The sequence below is a fragment of the Etheostoma spectabile genome, unplaced genomic scaffold, assembly GCF_008692095.1.
Source record: "Etheostoma spectabile isolate EspeVRDwgs_2016 unplaced genomic scaffold, UIUC_Espe_1.0 scaffold00018528, whole genome shotgun sequence".
Classification (NCBI taxonomy): Eukaryota; Metazoa; Chordata; class Actinopteri; order Perciformes; family Percidae; genus Etheostoma; species Etheostoma spectabile.
In genome coordinates this window covers 49,281-65,106 of record NW_022604307.1, presented here as the reverse complement: position 1 = coordinate 65,106, position 15,826 = coordinate 49,281, and the positions used below count along the sequence as shown (strand labels likewise).

Below are 15,826 nucleotides of genomic sequence, written 5' to 3'. Positions count from 1 at the left end.
AAAAATGTTTTAACAGTAGAGTAGCTAATGTCCATACCAGTGTATTGACCGACAAGCAATTCTGTGTTTGTGAGCTAAAATTGATGAAAATGCTAACTAAGGGAAGAAATAAACAGTTGTATTATTTCAGTACCGTTACTGTATTATGGAGACCTTATAGCAGCAATGAAACCACATAATGTAGATATAGTGAGTGGAAGTGAGTGATCTTTGAACACTGGTTGTTATTCTTTTAAAAATGAATAAAATATTCATTAACTAATTGACTCAAAAGCTTAACCATGTGGTGTGATACTTCACACTTTATCTGTTAATGTTGTAATTAATTACGATGCTTTTTGCATGCTGTGTGTATATATCTATAAATGTCATGCTGTGTTTGTAACCTATGGAGGAGATACATATAAACAATTTAATGATTTAATTTAATTGCACCAACAAATCCTATGCGGATCCAGTTAGAGGCGTGTCTACTCATCCCCCCCCTCCGTCTTGCTACACAGCTGAGCACCATCATCATTATCACCTCATCCATATTTATACCTGGGCTGACCACCTCTTGGGCGCCAGTTCGTTACCTACATTCCCGTGGTAACTGGTCCAGTACTAAGCTGGTTGTTATTCCTATACCTTGCCTTGTACTAAACTTGTGTGTCTGCCACAGCGTTCGTGTCCCATCTCATCTTCTGTGTTGCTTCAGCCAATGCTCATTTATGGATCTCCTTCATCTCCCACATCACCTCCCGTGTCAAGATTGTTTGTTTGTTAATTGGTTATACTTTCTCCCCAGTATTAAACCTGCTCTTTTTTTTATCACACTCCCGCTTGTGGTCGTTCTGTGTCCGGGTCCAACACTAACTCTTAACAGACAAGTTCATGGTTAACGGGAAGAAAACACAAGGGTTATATAGATTTTAAAAAGGTCTCTGATGGGTTAAGACACGTAACACTTTTATTATTTTTGGTTTAATTTATATAAGGATGTGCACTAAGTAGTAGGCACACTCTTAAAATTTCTGCAGAAGCCCGAGACGCTTGCCCACGCGTAAAAACACCACCTCTGATTCATAGTTTAATAGTTTATCAACCATACAAGCTAGCGACTTACCAATGGTTGTGTCTGAAAGGTAACAAGTTAGCGGTTACGCAGGTCTCTTCCGGGTCTTTCTAGCCTCTACAGGTGATTTTCTATTCAGCCTGGAACTTCGTTGGGCTTTAAATCCACACTGTTACATCCAAGATTGATCCACTTTATGTCCATAATTCATCGCGTTTTGGCTCATTTCTGCCGCTAGCTCGCAGCTCCGTCTCTCCTCTCTGTTGTTTAGGGAAATACAGGCCCCAGTATGCCCATATATGGGAGACAACGTCACCATCCTGTATGGAAGGCCAGAGGGGACAAAAAGGCCAATAGGCTGTATAGAAAGCCAAGAGGAGCACATTTTTGACACAAATTTGCTTATGTAGTATTGCTGTGGGTGTAATATCAATAAATATGACATTATTATGTTATTATTGGCATAAGTCAATGTCATGAGAGCAAAAGCGTCTTGACTTTCTTTGAAAAAAAGTATGTATTTTGTAAACTGTATAGGTTATAATGATTATTTATTCAGTGTGACTCCCAAGACATATGAGAAGTGTTTTAGAATGGAAAATGGCTTAGGTTTTACTTATATGTCTGTGATATTAATACATATCTGGAAGATTCATGTTCCGTTTTATTTATTTATTTGTTTTTAAGGCCCTACAACAATTTTTAACATGCAAGTGACCTCACTGCAACCCAACTATTTTAATAACCCAGTTTGTCCTAAAAAAATGATGTTCATATCTTGACTGTAGACAACAGGGTCGATGTTTTACAAGCTTTTTTATAAAATAAATCCAGACGGACAATAAACTGTAAAAATGGCCTCAGGTCTCAGAGGGTTAACCTTTGGCTCTGCGATGGAGGAAACTCTGATTTCCAACTCTGCAAAACACAATTTTTATTTTATAAAAGACAAATAAACAGATGAGGAATTTCTTTTCAATTTTGTTTTTGTTTTATTTCAATCATGTATCTGTCAGGACCACCGGATCACCCGGAGTTACCCTACACTTCTACAGCTGAACCTGCAGGTCTTTGGAGCATGGCAGGAAACCGGATCACCCGGAGTACTGCCACGTCTCCTCAGAAGAGGAGGGATGGAGGGATGGAGGGATGGATGGATATTGATAGATAGATAATGTCCAGTTCACACAAGACTTTATCCCAGACTTTAGAGTAAAGTCTAGCGGTTGAGGGTAATAGGCGGGGAATTCAATTCCTCCCTCCTCTCTTTCTTGTCTCTCTTCTCCTTCTCCTTTTCTTCTTTTTTCAGTTGTTTCATTTCCTCCTTCCTTCTCTTCTCATTTTCCATTTTCACTTTCTTCTCTCTCTCTGCTTCCTCCTTCCTCTTCTTCTTGTCTCTCTTCTCCATCTCCTCCTTTTCTTTCCTCTGTCTTTTTAACTCCTCCTCCTCTGCCTTCTTTTCCTTTCTTCTCAGCTTGGCCTTCTCCTTGTCGGTTTTCTGGGCGAGCTCCTGGAGGCTGAGTTGAAGAACCCGGAGCTCGGTGTTTTGCTGTTGGAGGATCTTCATCTCTTCCTCTTTTTGAACCACCTTGCTGTCCCACTTGTCCTCCATCTCTCTTCTCTTCCTGTCCAGCTCCTCCTCTCTCTCGGAGATCTCTTCCTTTGCAGCCCTCTCGTGCCTCACCTGATCTTCCAGAGCCGACAGTTTTCTTTGCCACTTGGCCTCGCTCTGGATGATCTCGCTCTCTTTCTTTTCTAGCTTGGCCAGACACTCCAACGTCTCAGTTTCAAGGGTTAATATCTTGTTGATCAGGTCGTTCTTTTCCACAACGACCCGGCTTAACTCCTTGTCGAAGACCTCTTGTGCAATTTTGAGCTCGACGACTTCCTGCTGCATTATCACAATGGTGCTTTTTTCCCGTCGGTCTAACTCAATCAAGTCCTTATTTTTCATCATCAGATCCTTATTTTTCAGCATCATTTTTCATTGACAAATCCTTATTTTTCATTGTCAGATCCTCATTTTTTTCGTCAGATCCTCAGTTTTCATCGTCAGATCCTTAATTTTCAATTTGAGGCCGTTGACCTCGTCCTGCCAGGCCTGTCTCCTGCTCTCGTCCTCCTCTTTAATGGATCCATTGAACCCGTTGACCTCTGAGCTACAGTGGCGTGTGACTGACTCCTTGAGGTTGTTGTCTTGGGTCAACCTTTCCTTGAGAAGGCGGATCTCTTCATCCTTGAGCTTCTGGTCCTTCTTCAGGTCTTTCCTCATGGATCTTTCTGACTGTAGAGCCTTGAGGATTTTCCCCTTCTCCTCCACCAGGCACTCGTCCTCCGTCTCTCTCTTCTTCTTCTGCAGCTCCGTCAGACTGAGGCTGAGCTCGGTGTTTTGCTGTTGGAGGATCTTTATCTCTTCCTTCATTTGAGCCTCCTTGCGGTCCCACTCGGCCTCCGTCTCTCTGCTCATCCTTTCCAGCTCCTCCTCTATCTCGGAGATCTCCTTCTTTGCAGCCCTCTCGCGCCTCACCTGATTTTCCAGAGCCGACACTTTTATTTTCCACTTGGCCTCGCTCTGGATGATCTCCTTCTTCAGGTTTTTCCTCATGGATCTTTCTGACTCTAGAGCCTTGAGGATTTTCCCCTTCTCCTCCACCAGCCCAGCATTCACTGAGACCAGCTCCTCCTTTTGGTTTCGGACCTCCAGAAGGGTCCTTCTCAGGCTCTCGAGCTGTGCGTTGGTCGCCATGATAGCCACAAAACTTATTTCTGAAGATATTTTAACAATATTTCTTGCAGTACTGGAGTATTTTGTAGTAGTACTTGTAGTATTGCAGTTTGGAGAAGTGTTTTGAGTTTTGAGCTCTGTTCCTACAAAGATGTGTCTCTTAATGGAGGACAGGGTTCAAGTGAAAGGTGGTGTGTCTCTCAGTAAGATACAGGCTCTGTGTTCAAAGCCAGAGAACGTCATCAAAGGATGTGTGATGTCACACGCTTGTGACATCACACCAAACCTACAGCAGTGTCATCAAAGAATGTGTGATGTCACACATTCTAACCCTTATATAAATCTTAATCTTTTCCAAAATAATATAAGTTATAATAATATAATAACAATTCCTTCAAAATAAAAGTCCAGTTAAATGAAGCATACCATTATTTGCATCGTGTGGAACCCTCTTTAAACATGATCAGTATTATGAACAGGACATGAAAATAAATTGTTTTCATAACAGTGTAATCTGCAATATTACAGTATAACTCTAATTACAAGCAAAATAAAAAATGAGCTGCTACTTCCTACTTGTACTCCGTACACCTCAGAGGGGGATGTTGTAATGTTTACTGAACTACATTTATCTGACAGTTTTTGCTTTATTGCTCCAGGCTTGTTTCTGCAACAGCTCATCAAGTATTGGAGACAATATAAACTATTGAGGAAATATTTTCCTTTGACATTGATTCAGTATTAAATGAGATCTCTGCAGTCTGCAGTAGAGAAACAAGCTACAATGTAAGTTAATAGGATAATTGTCCAGCTTGTATTTCCATTGATAAAAGTGCTTGTTTTGCTGCTGACAGACTCAGATTAATATTCTAAATGTCTAAAAACATTACATAATGAGGTCGACCTTTCTTAAGATTAAGATCCTTTAAAAAATAAAATTCTGCAAAATTGAGTTCGCTAAACCCACCAGACTCCATGTAAATAATCAGTGATTTTAGCATCGTAAAATACGGCTTTCTGAAACCTCTCTGAGCAGCGCTGGCTCTGCTGTCTGGAGCTCCGTTTGGTCAGTGTTTTCTTTCTTTCATTTCAATGTCGGGTCTGTCAGTCACACTGAAAACCGGGGACATTTCCGGGGACAGGTCCCCAAAACCAGACGTCCCCGGAAACCAGATCACCAGGTCACCCAACGTTAGGGTGCGTTTGATTTCTAGGCTGTATCATAACCCAACATTCAGTTGATCCATATTGCTCTTTATTAGACAGCAGAAACAGACAACCACAGTGGGGGTCACTTACCGATGTGAGTCGAGGACAGATGCTCAGATTTATACGGTTTATGATTGATTGATTGCTAATGTTAGCTCAAAACACCATTCAACTGACAGCCTTTGTTGTGTTGATTGCTAGCTTGTAGCTAAGTTATCTTGTAGCTAAGCTAGCAGTCATTTCAAAGACGTTGTAGCTATCTATGACAGTTTGGTTGCTAACGTTAGCTCAAAACACCATTCAACGTACAGCCTTTGTTGTGTTTGATGCTATCTTGTAGCTAAGCTAGCAGTCATTTCAAAGACATTGTAGCTATCTATGACAGTTTGGTTGCTAACGTTAGCTCAAAACACCATTCAACGTACAGCCTTTGTTGTGTTTGATGCTAGCTTGTAGCTAAGCTAGCAGTCATTTCAAAGACGTTGTAGCTATCTATGACAGTTTGGTTGCTAACGTTAGCTCAAAACAACATTCAACGGACAGCCTTTGTTGTGTTTGATGCTAACTTGTAGCCTGCAGTGAACAAACTTCATTAAGTAGGTCCATTTTTACTGTGTTGACATTACAGAAGTCTCTCGTTAGCATCTTGTTGACTACTTGTAGCTAAGTGACGCATGCGCGACTCAGATCTTCACTCTGCTCACATTGGGGGGGGGGGGGTGACAGTGGGCTTGGACTTTGCAGCGATTGTTTATATACCTAAATTATACCTAATCTTTGAGTTAAAAAAGCAGAAATTAGGAAATATTAAGACTAAAATTAAAGGAATGGATGTTGATGATAATCACAGACTGGAATATGTCAACTTTTACTCAATACTATTTCAAAAACACTTCCATTTGTTTTCAGATGCTATAAAATTGAATAAGACGCTCCAAAATTAATGAAAGTAGAGATTTGTACTTGGCAAAGAGCGTTGGGTGGAATCAATCATGTTATTTTGGGGAATTAAAAAGAACATTGAGACAATAGAGGACAACATGAGGGTTAAATCATTTTGCGGGCGTTAGTATACACCCCCCTATGTTAAATTCCCATAGAGGCAGATTTTTATTTTTAAAGGCCAGTTATTTCAAGGATCAGGATACTATGCATCCTGATAAAGTTCTCTTGTTCTTCTACCTTTCACCATACCTAGAGATCAACATGGGGAACTTTCCATAACTCTCATTGCAAATGAAACTAGCTGTGTGTAGTGATACTAACAAAGTGTGTACACAGAGTGTAAATTGTAATTTCCCCACTGGGGATAAATAAACAAATTAAACTTAAATCTCCCCGCTTGGACCACTTCCTGCCCCATCAACCTCCTCCCGTGCTAAGACGGTTTGTTCCCATGTGCTGTCTACCAGAAATGCGGCGTTAACGAGAGGCATCGTGCTGGGGAACTTCTTCATAATGTCAGTTTAATCATTCATATTTTAATCCTTTTTATATTCTTCCCTGAAGCCATATTTGAGCACACACATACACGTAGACTCATTTAAATATTAAGGGGAAGATTAAAAATAGAAACTGGATCTGTGAATTCTCACAGAATCACAACTGAATTTGTATCTTGCTAATGAGTCAGAATCTTATTAACCTGGAGTCCCAGTCTCCGTCATAATAATCATATATGTTATGTTTTAGGCCTATTGGCAGACATCCATTTAAAATGTAGCCATTGCCATATAGACTGTGTCCTCCATGTCCACTGAAGTTCCTCAGCGTCTCTCCAGTAACATTTGTGTGCTCCAGGTAGCTTTCGCAAGGCTACTTTTACTTTTATACTTTAAGTAAATTTCCAAGCTTGTACTTTGTTACTTCTACTTGAGTAAAGAACTTTAATCAGTACTTCCACTTTTACCAGAGTATTTTTTCTAAATGTTGTCTATCAGGTGTGATTGTGATTGCATGTCAGAGAATAGCGCGGACACGCGCCTCACACCGCAAGCAAGCGCGCACGCCACACAGAGACAAAAGTGAGAGAAAAGAAAAAGAGACTAGCTGTCTAAAGGATAATCAGCTGAGATCGTGTGCATCTTTGAGAACTATAAGTCATATAAGTGATGTTGTCCGTTCATTTAAGCCTTTTCTTGTATTGGTCTGTAGTTCTGGTACATTTAAAAGTTAGCTTGTTGGTGTTCTTCACCTGTTACCTAAGTTACACATGTTACCTAGGTTACACTTGTTACACCTGTTACCCAGGTTACACCTGGCTGTTGATTTGATATAATGGCGATTGTTGAACGTGCTCATTAAGATAATGTAATTAATAGTGGTTTATTGTTATTATTTAATAGCATTTATGATTCCTGCATTGTGTATGGTAGCCTTTACAATGTTATTTATTTCTTTTATTACCACACACAGCCATAGCAGAGCTGCCCCCCCCCCCAATGTTTATTCTGATGCTTGATTGTAATAAAGCATCAACAGAGAGAAGATGTCTCCGTCTGAGTTTTAACTGACAAACCTGGGACCAGGTTGGAAACCAGAATCAGTTCAGCTCACTAAATTTAAATGATTTCACTGGAGTTAGTTATTATTTCTGCAAGTCTTTTCTCCATGTCCACTGTAGTTCCTCAGCGTCTCTCTAGTAACATCTGTCTGGTCCAGGTAGCTTTGTCATTCATAAGGCTACTTTTACTTTTATACTTTAAGTAAATTGCTAAGCCTGTGCTTTGTTAAGTTAAATCAGTACTTCTATTTTTACCAGAATATTTTTTAACACAATTATCTATACTTCTACTTGAGTACTTTTGTCATCTCTGTTGATGTGTCATAAACACTTCATCTGCCTCTATCTCAATAACAATTCTTTTCTTTTTTTCAAACAGTAACTAAACCCCTAACCAACATTTTTTACCTGAAAACCAATGTATGTGAGTGTCGAGTAATGTTATTTTGGATTCAGGTCCAAATTGTGACATTTTAGTGCAATGCAAAGGTGCATAACAGATTGCTTTCTACTTATCTGGAGCGATGCAAAGCAGGGGGGGCCAACTAGTCAAGGAACAGCAGGAGACTTGGTATTTAAGACTACAAACTGACTATGTGACAGATGTGTAATCTGTCATGTCCTGCCTTCTGAAGCTCTAGCCAGGCGCCATTCCTCGCCTAAAACATGAGTTATTCCAGTAAGAGAAAGGAAACTCACATCTACAAAGATAAATTTGATAGATGCGACTGCCTGATGGTCTAGTGGCTAGGATTGGGTGCTCTCACCGCCGCGGCCCGGGTTCGATTCCTGGTCAAGGAATGGTCAGGACTTGACAGATGCAGGTGCAATATTTGAAAGAGTGAGACCTGAACTTGATTTAAATCTGTCAAATTCTTCTTCAATAGTTTAACGCTAAACCCCAACTCTTTTTAAAAGTAGCATTTCCTTTAAATCAGACCCCCGACAGCGGATGTATCCTTTTGTCATCACTGATGGGTCATAAACACTTCATCTGCCTCTATCTCAATAACAATTATTTTCCGTTTTTCAAACTGTAACTTGTAATGATAAACTACATTTAACCAATGATTTTCATATTAATTATTCATAATAAGATCTCCAATGCCTCTCAGAGTATATGACTTCTGTATCTTTCCTCAGTGTCTTCTCCTTGTAGGAGACAACGGAATTTGTTATGTCTTTGCATTTTCCCACCAAGGAGGGCTCGCTGATTCCACTCGGAAATCCAAACGACAAGGAAGCATTTTCAAACAGCAGGGGTAAGTTAAAGTTTCAATTCTGTTGGATAAATTATTTAAATTGGACATTGAGATGGTTTTTGAGACAAATGTTGACTGTGATTTAACTCAGGGATTCGGTGAAAGTTATATTTTGTTTTGTAAAACTTTGGGTTGAGTACAAAACAGGAGAAAAGAGAAGCTAGTTTTTTTGCAATTCTTCTGTTCACACTTGGCACTATTTAACATCTTTTGTCTGTAGTGCTCTATTCTGTCAGGATTTAATTCTGTCTCCCCCACCTCTTCTTTTTTTCTTGTTATGTCTCGGCAAGAAGTATTATGCTTTGGGTCGTCTGTCCATCTCTACATCAGAATCAGAAAAACTTTATGGATCTGTGAAGGGAAACTCTTGAAAAGCGACCTAAGGATTTCAAATTTACGCTTCTACAGTCCTCCGCTCTACCAACTGAGCTATCGAAGGGCAACAATGTACATGAACACACTTCCCATTCTTGTTGATGTAATGACACAGGACCACCCTGGAGGGATTTTCTGACTCATCAGGGCCTGTAGCTCAGTGATAGAGTGCACTTCCAGTCTCAATGCCCAGATGTATTACAAGATTTGAAGTGAACTTTGTATTGACCAGTGATGGTGGTATAGTGGTGAGCATAGCTGCCTTCCAAGCAGTTGACCTGGGAACGCGGAATCCCAGTCATCGCAGTAGCTTTCTTTGAGTGATGTTACTTGCTTTTTTTTTTTACAAGAAGTCAGCAGAAAGGTTACTTGCCCAACCTGGTTTTATAAAACATTAGATCTCTTTGGGCTGCACGATTATGGTCAAAGTGATACTCATGATTAGTTTGATCAATATGGAGAATATCACAATTATCTGTTAATTTTCTACTCCAAAGTGCTGGAAAGGAAGGTTTCACCAATCATTGAACCTCAGGTTAACAAGGAATAATCTCAGCAAGGTGATTGATGGATGATTCTAGTTACTTCACCAAGTTCTGCCCAAATGACACAGCTGTGACATCACACTGGTTGGCTTCCAGCTATGTAACATTTGCAAATGACAGTGGTGGGATTTGAACCCACGCCTCCAGAGAGACTGGAGCCTTAATCCAGCGCCTTAGACCACTCGGCCACACTACCTGCAAACATCAGCTCTCCACATTGTGACAAACACCGGCTTCATAAATAAAGGTATGCTTGGTAATGGTATTGGAAAAAAAAAACCTTTGCAAGGAAATAGCCAATACTTATTAAAAACTGCTAATACTTTATTAAAAAATGTTATCACACTTTGTCATTTTTCTCTGGCATTGTTGATATTAGAATATTGTAACCAGCATTAAGTGAGTAGGTTTAGGTCTGTGTGAATATGGGCTGAACATTTACCTGGGCTGAATTTATGAACATCTTCTTTTGCATATTCACTGTAAAGAGCCATTACTCCTCCAACTGCCAACTATTGTTCCAGAGACGATAGGATATACAGTTTTAGATTGCAAGGTACCTGTCCAAGACCAAAGACTACATGGAAATATCTCAAGTGATCAAAACAGTTTGTCAAAATTTGCAGCACAGATATAAAACCACTCTTTAAAATATGTTCATGTATCATGTATCATCTGCATGTGATTTCTTACCAGCAAGTTTCTGGAGGTCCAAATGGCATCGTTGATGGCGGCAAAGTGCATAGCTGTAAATCTGCTCCCTAAAAACAATAACAGGTCCGGCACTCCTTTCCCTCTTTTGGCTTCTTCTTTGCGCTCGTTCCCACTTGGACCTCCACAGGAAATAAAAGATGGCTCGTTACACGTCTAAAATCACTTAAAAAAAGAGCTGATGAGTAAATCAAAGCTAAAATCACTGCCTTTTTTAAAACACCAATGTGAATGGTCAACGTGTGAGCAATCAGGAAGCTCACATAAAAGATAGCTGTTGGAACCTTGGTCCTTCCTAAACCTTCCCTCAAAACGTGAATCACAGATTTAACAGCCCCTGGGCAGGTTAAGGAGAGCAGAGTGACGCAGCGGAAGAGGGCTGGCCCATAACCCAGAGGTTGATGTATCAAAACCATCCTCTGTTAATTGTTATGAATTGCTTCAGCTTTAAATTGATGTTTAACAAAGCAGCTCCTGCTGCAAGTGTCTGAAGTTAAATTTCTGCACCTGCTGAAGGCTGTTACGAAATTACAGTGGTCATACATCCTTTAACACCCATAAAAGCTGAAGGGTACACCCTTACTGGCATGTGAAATTGTGCTGTCTGATAACCTGAGGTATGAAAGAGAGCATACTGCTAAGTTTGTGTCACAGGAGGTCTTAGTCTACCACTACGTTCTATAACCCTACCAGTCAGATTACCACAGGAGGTAATATCTTTAGCAGCTCTTTTAAAGACTCTACCATAATACCTGCTGGAGATGCCAGGTCATCATACATGTAAAGCATGAGCTCTACCACTGAGCTACATTCTTTTTTACTTTTTTCTGAGATAGACTTAGACTCATCTTTATTAATCCTTTTGGCATGACTCCTGCAAGGAAATTGAAATATTACTGAATAAAAGAAGAAACCTGGGTAAAACATGTAATGTTAATGTTGTATATGGCTTCAAAACCTGTAAATGCAACTGCGGTGGCTGGAAATCAAACCTGGGCAAAATGATTGCACTGCTATGGTATAAATTATAGTCGAAAAGTAACACACCTGTTGCCTTTCTGCTGGACAATACAACGTTCACTGCAAATCTTGTAACACAGACTGAAAATAAATGCTGAGAGATGCATTGATGGAGACGGGTGGCTTCTAGTACCTACGAGATAACACAATATTGTTCGTAAAGGCACATCTGCAATTTGGTATAATGTGATGTGTCATTAGTTTGCTACCACTTTCGTTGTAAGCAGGATTTAATACTGTACCATACACAATGCATAGGAATCATATATGCTAGTAAATAATTATCTTAATGAACAACAATTTAACAATCGCCATTATATCAAATCAACAGCCGGGTGTAACCTAGGTAACAGGTGTAACCTAGCTAAAGATTAATATGTACTGACTTATGCGTAAATGTAGAAGCTGGACGTGCATTGTATTGTTCTTACATGTCAATTTAATTCTGACTTTGAATTCAAATATTTGGCCTCCAAGAAAATTTGGGAACTGATGATGTATCAGTCGTTTTGCTGGTGGTTTCTTGGTCACAGCAACAAGCTTGATCATTGACATACAGTTGCACGCCACGTATCACAAAACTGTTGGGGGGGGCCTTATGTATTTGCTTATATTACCTCAAGTGACCTGCATAACAATGACCGTAAAGATTAATGTGTACATGGTTTGTAGAACTGTACCTTCTAATAGACATAAGGCCACTGTTTGGGCTGCTCTATGGTCTTCTGGAGAAGGATAAATCCCAGAGTTGGCTCTCTCCAGGTTATTTAAGCAACAAACATCCCTGGGTGGACTTGAACCACCATCCTTTCAGTTAACAGCCGACTGCACTGACCTATTGCGCCACAGAGACTGCATCTAGCTGGTGTTTTATGAGCGAGAACTTGATGTTTAAGCCACAAGCGTTTGCTTTATAGCTTTTTGAGGTTTAGCGGCACATGTATGCTTATCAGGCTATTACTCAGAAAATTGGGGAAGCTGACTCATGCAGAAGTGTAGAAGTGTAGAAGCTTGACGTGCATTGTAGTTTTCTTACATGTCAACTGGATTCTGACTTAGAATTCAAATATTTGGCATCCAAGAAAATTCCGGAACTGATGATATTAGTAATTTTGCTGGTGGTTTCCTGGTCACAGCGACAAGCTGGATCATTGACAGACAGTTGCACGCCATTTGTCACAAAACTGTTGGGGGGGCCTTATGTATTTGCTTGTATTACATCAAGTGACCTGCATACCAATGACCGTCAGTGATGGCAAAAGTACTCAATGCGCATACTTAAGTAGAAGTACAGATAATTGTGTTAACAATACTCTGGTAAAAGTAGAAGTACTGATTTAACTTCTTTACTCAAGTAAAAGTAACAAAGTACAGGCTTAGCAATTAGAGGACTCGCCCCAATGGTGCTATTAAAAACCTCCTTCACCATTCTAAATGTCTAAGGGACAGTTGGTAGGTTTCATGTATTGTACAACCTCGGGCTTAAATTCCTCAAACACAGCTGAGTATGTAGAAGAATTAGATAAAAAGACCTTAACATTAGCACCAGTAATTTTGTGTGACCACCATTAAAGGATGGCTTTCATTGTTGGCAGAATATGAACCTGCGAGGGGAGACCCCAAAGGATTTCTAGTCCATCGCCTTAACCACTCGGCCACGACAACCTGAAAAGCTATGCGATACCGCGATGCACTAATATGGATAACCTATTCAAGGCAAGGCAGCTTTATTTATTTTTTATTTATTTATTTTTATAGATCATTTCAGCCACAGGGCAATTCCAAGTGCTTTACACTTAAAAAGGAGTTATGAAATTTAAAAAATAGATAAAACACAAGAATAAAAGTTACAGTGCAGTATAACAAATCAAACATTAAAGATATGAACAACCATTTAAAGAAAGGTCTTCAGCCTTGATTTAAAAGAACTGAGAGTAGCAGCGGATCTGCAGGTTTCTGGGAGTTTATTCCAGATATGAGGAGCATAGAACCTGAAAGCTGCTTCACCCTGTTTAGTTCTGACTCTGGGGACAGAAAGTAGACCTGTCCCAGATGACCTGAGAGGTCTGGGGGGGTCATAGTGTAGTAGCAGATCAGAAATGTATTTTGGCCCTAAACCGTTTAGTGATTTATAAACTAGCAAAAGTACTTTGAAATCAATTATTTGAGACACAGGAAGCCAGTGTAAAGACTTCAGAACTGGAGTGATGTGATCCAGTCTCTTGGTCTTAGTGAGGACTCGAGCAGCAGCGTTCTGAATCAGCTGCAGCTGTCTGATTGATTTTTTAGGGAGACCTGTAAAGACCCCGTTACAGTAGTCAAGTCTACTGAAGATGAAAGCATGGACCAGTTTTTCCAAATCCTGTTGACACATAAGTCCTTTAACCCTTGATATGTTCTTTAGGTGATAGTAGGCTGACTTTGTAATTGTCTTAATGTGGCTGTTAAAGTTCAGGTCTGAGTCCATGACTACACCAAGATTTCTGGCTTTGTCTGTTGTTTTTAACATTGTTGTTTGAAGCTGAGCGCAGACTTTTAATCGTTCCTCTTTTGCTCCAAAAACAACCACCTCAGTTTTTCCTTCATTTATTTTCAGAAAGTTCTGGCACATCCAGCCGTTAATTTGTTCAATACACTTAGTCAGTTTAAAGATAAACACAGCCCAACTTGCCCATCAAGTGTAGAATAACATCAGCTGTGAACTGTAGTTGTGTTTCCCATAAAACTGTCACTACAAAAAGATCTAGGGCCCTTTACAAAGTTGTTGTAATCATTTCAATTTAGTGTCATTCATATGTGATCCCTGGTTAACATACAGTATATTGTCTTTATGACATAATTATTTAAAGCACTATGAAGTCCTGTTGCAAGAAGCAAAAATAATAGATTATTTAAAAAGACAGGATTATCTACTATCAGATCATTGAAGTCACATTTCCAGAGAAACGTGTAATCATTGGACAGAGAAAGTTCAAGTTTAACAAATTATGTAAAGACTAATGGACTGCAATTTTGAATCAGTTTTATTAGAAAATCATCAGAATTGTCATTTATTTAATGTTACATAGCCTAGAGATATGTTGTAAAGTGGCATATGATGATAAACAGACCTATTCACAATGTAATATTGTCTCTTTTTATTGTTTTTTTGTTCAGCTACATTATCTGCAAACTTAAACTGCCCCAGTTATTACTCTCTGCTGACTCGCCAGAAGATGGAGCTGTTGACTTGTATTTTTCAGGATAGAAATGAAGTAAAGCAGTTGAGATTAGAAGATGAATACTGGTGTAGTCAAGTCAACCTTTTTCAAGTAGTTTGCTACTTTTACTTTTATACTTTATGTAAATTTCCAAGCCTGTACTTTGTTACTTTTACTTGAGTAAAGAAGTTAAATCAGTACTTCTACTTTTACCAGATACTTAGTTTAAGTATATGTACTTCTACTTGAGTACGGGAAGTGAGTACTGAGCGATTCATGGCGTGGTATGAAATATGAAATGTTAGAAATATGTTAGACGGAGACAATACTGGCACTCGCTCCTACGGTAGTAGAGCACTATTCTTTACTTCACTAGGCTACTGCAAAACAGAAATACTCAAAATGCCCCTGTGAGTGTCAGACTACATGCATTATGTTGATGTTATTGAAAGTTAATTTACAACAAACATTATAATAGCAGTTTCTTAGAAGAATTTTTACAGTGATGGATTTCACAGTTGACAGGATCCATAATAAGACAACACTCTGGTTCCACGGGGGATTGAACCCAGGACCTTCTGCGTGTAAAGCAGACGTGATAACTACTACACTATGGAACCTCTGTACCCATAAAGTCTTTAACATAAACGGATTCATACTGTAAATAAAAATAGATGGAGGTCAGGTTCTGAAAGTGAAACAAAATGCAAAAGAAGTCTTTCAGATAGACAATATGTCTTTAGAGTAGTTTTTTTTTATTGTTAGGTGTCATTAACTCCCTTTTAAAGAGACACCTGCCAGGTGGTAACACACAATAGTTCTTACTTTAAACCTTAAGTCTGGTTCCACTGGGGATTGAACCAAGGACCTTCTGCATGTAAAGCAGACGTGACAACTACTACAGACTCCATGTAAATAATCACTACTTTTAGCGTGTATAGAGCAGCACATCTCCACCAGACTCCATGTAAATAATCACTACTTTTAGCATGTATAGAGCAGCATATCTCCACCAGACTCCACTAAATAATCACTACTTTTAGCATGTTTGGAGCAGCATATCTCCACCAGACTCCATGTAAATAATCACTACTTTTAGCATGTATAGAGCAGCATATCTCCACCAGACTCCATGTAAATAATCACTACTTTTAGCATGCATAAAGCAGCATATCTCCACCAGACTCCATGTAAATAATCACTACTTTTAGCGTGTATA

At 39.4% G+C, this 15,826-nt stretch overlaps 2 non-coding genes across 2 annotated transcripts; both read right to left on the bottom strand.

The window, feature by feature from the left end:
- Positions 1-9,790: 9,790 nt before the first annotated feature.
- trnal-aag (transfer RNA leucine (anticodon AAG)) lies at positions 9,791-9,872 on the bottom strand. Its single transcript has one exon. It is a non-coding gene; the product is annotated as a tRNA-Leu (tRNA).
- A 5,282-nt stretch (positions 9,873-15,154) lies between these two features.
- trnav-uac (transfer RNA valine (anticodon UAC)) lies at positions 15,155-15,227 on the bottom strand. Its single transcript has one exon. It is a non-coding gene; the product is annotated as a tRNA-Val (tRNA).
- Between the last annotated feature and the right edge of the window lie 599 nt (positions 15,228-15,826).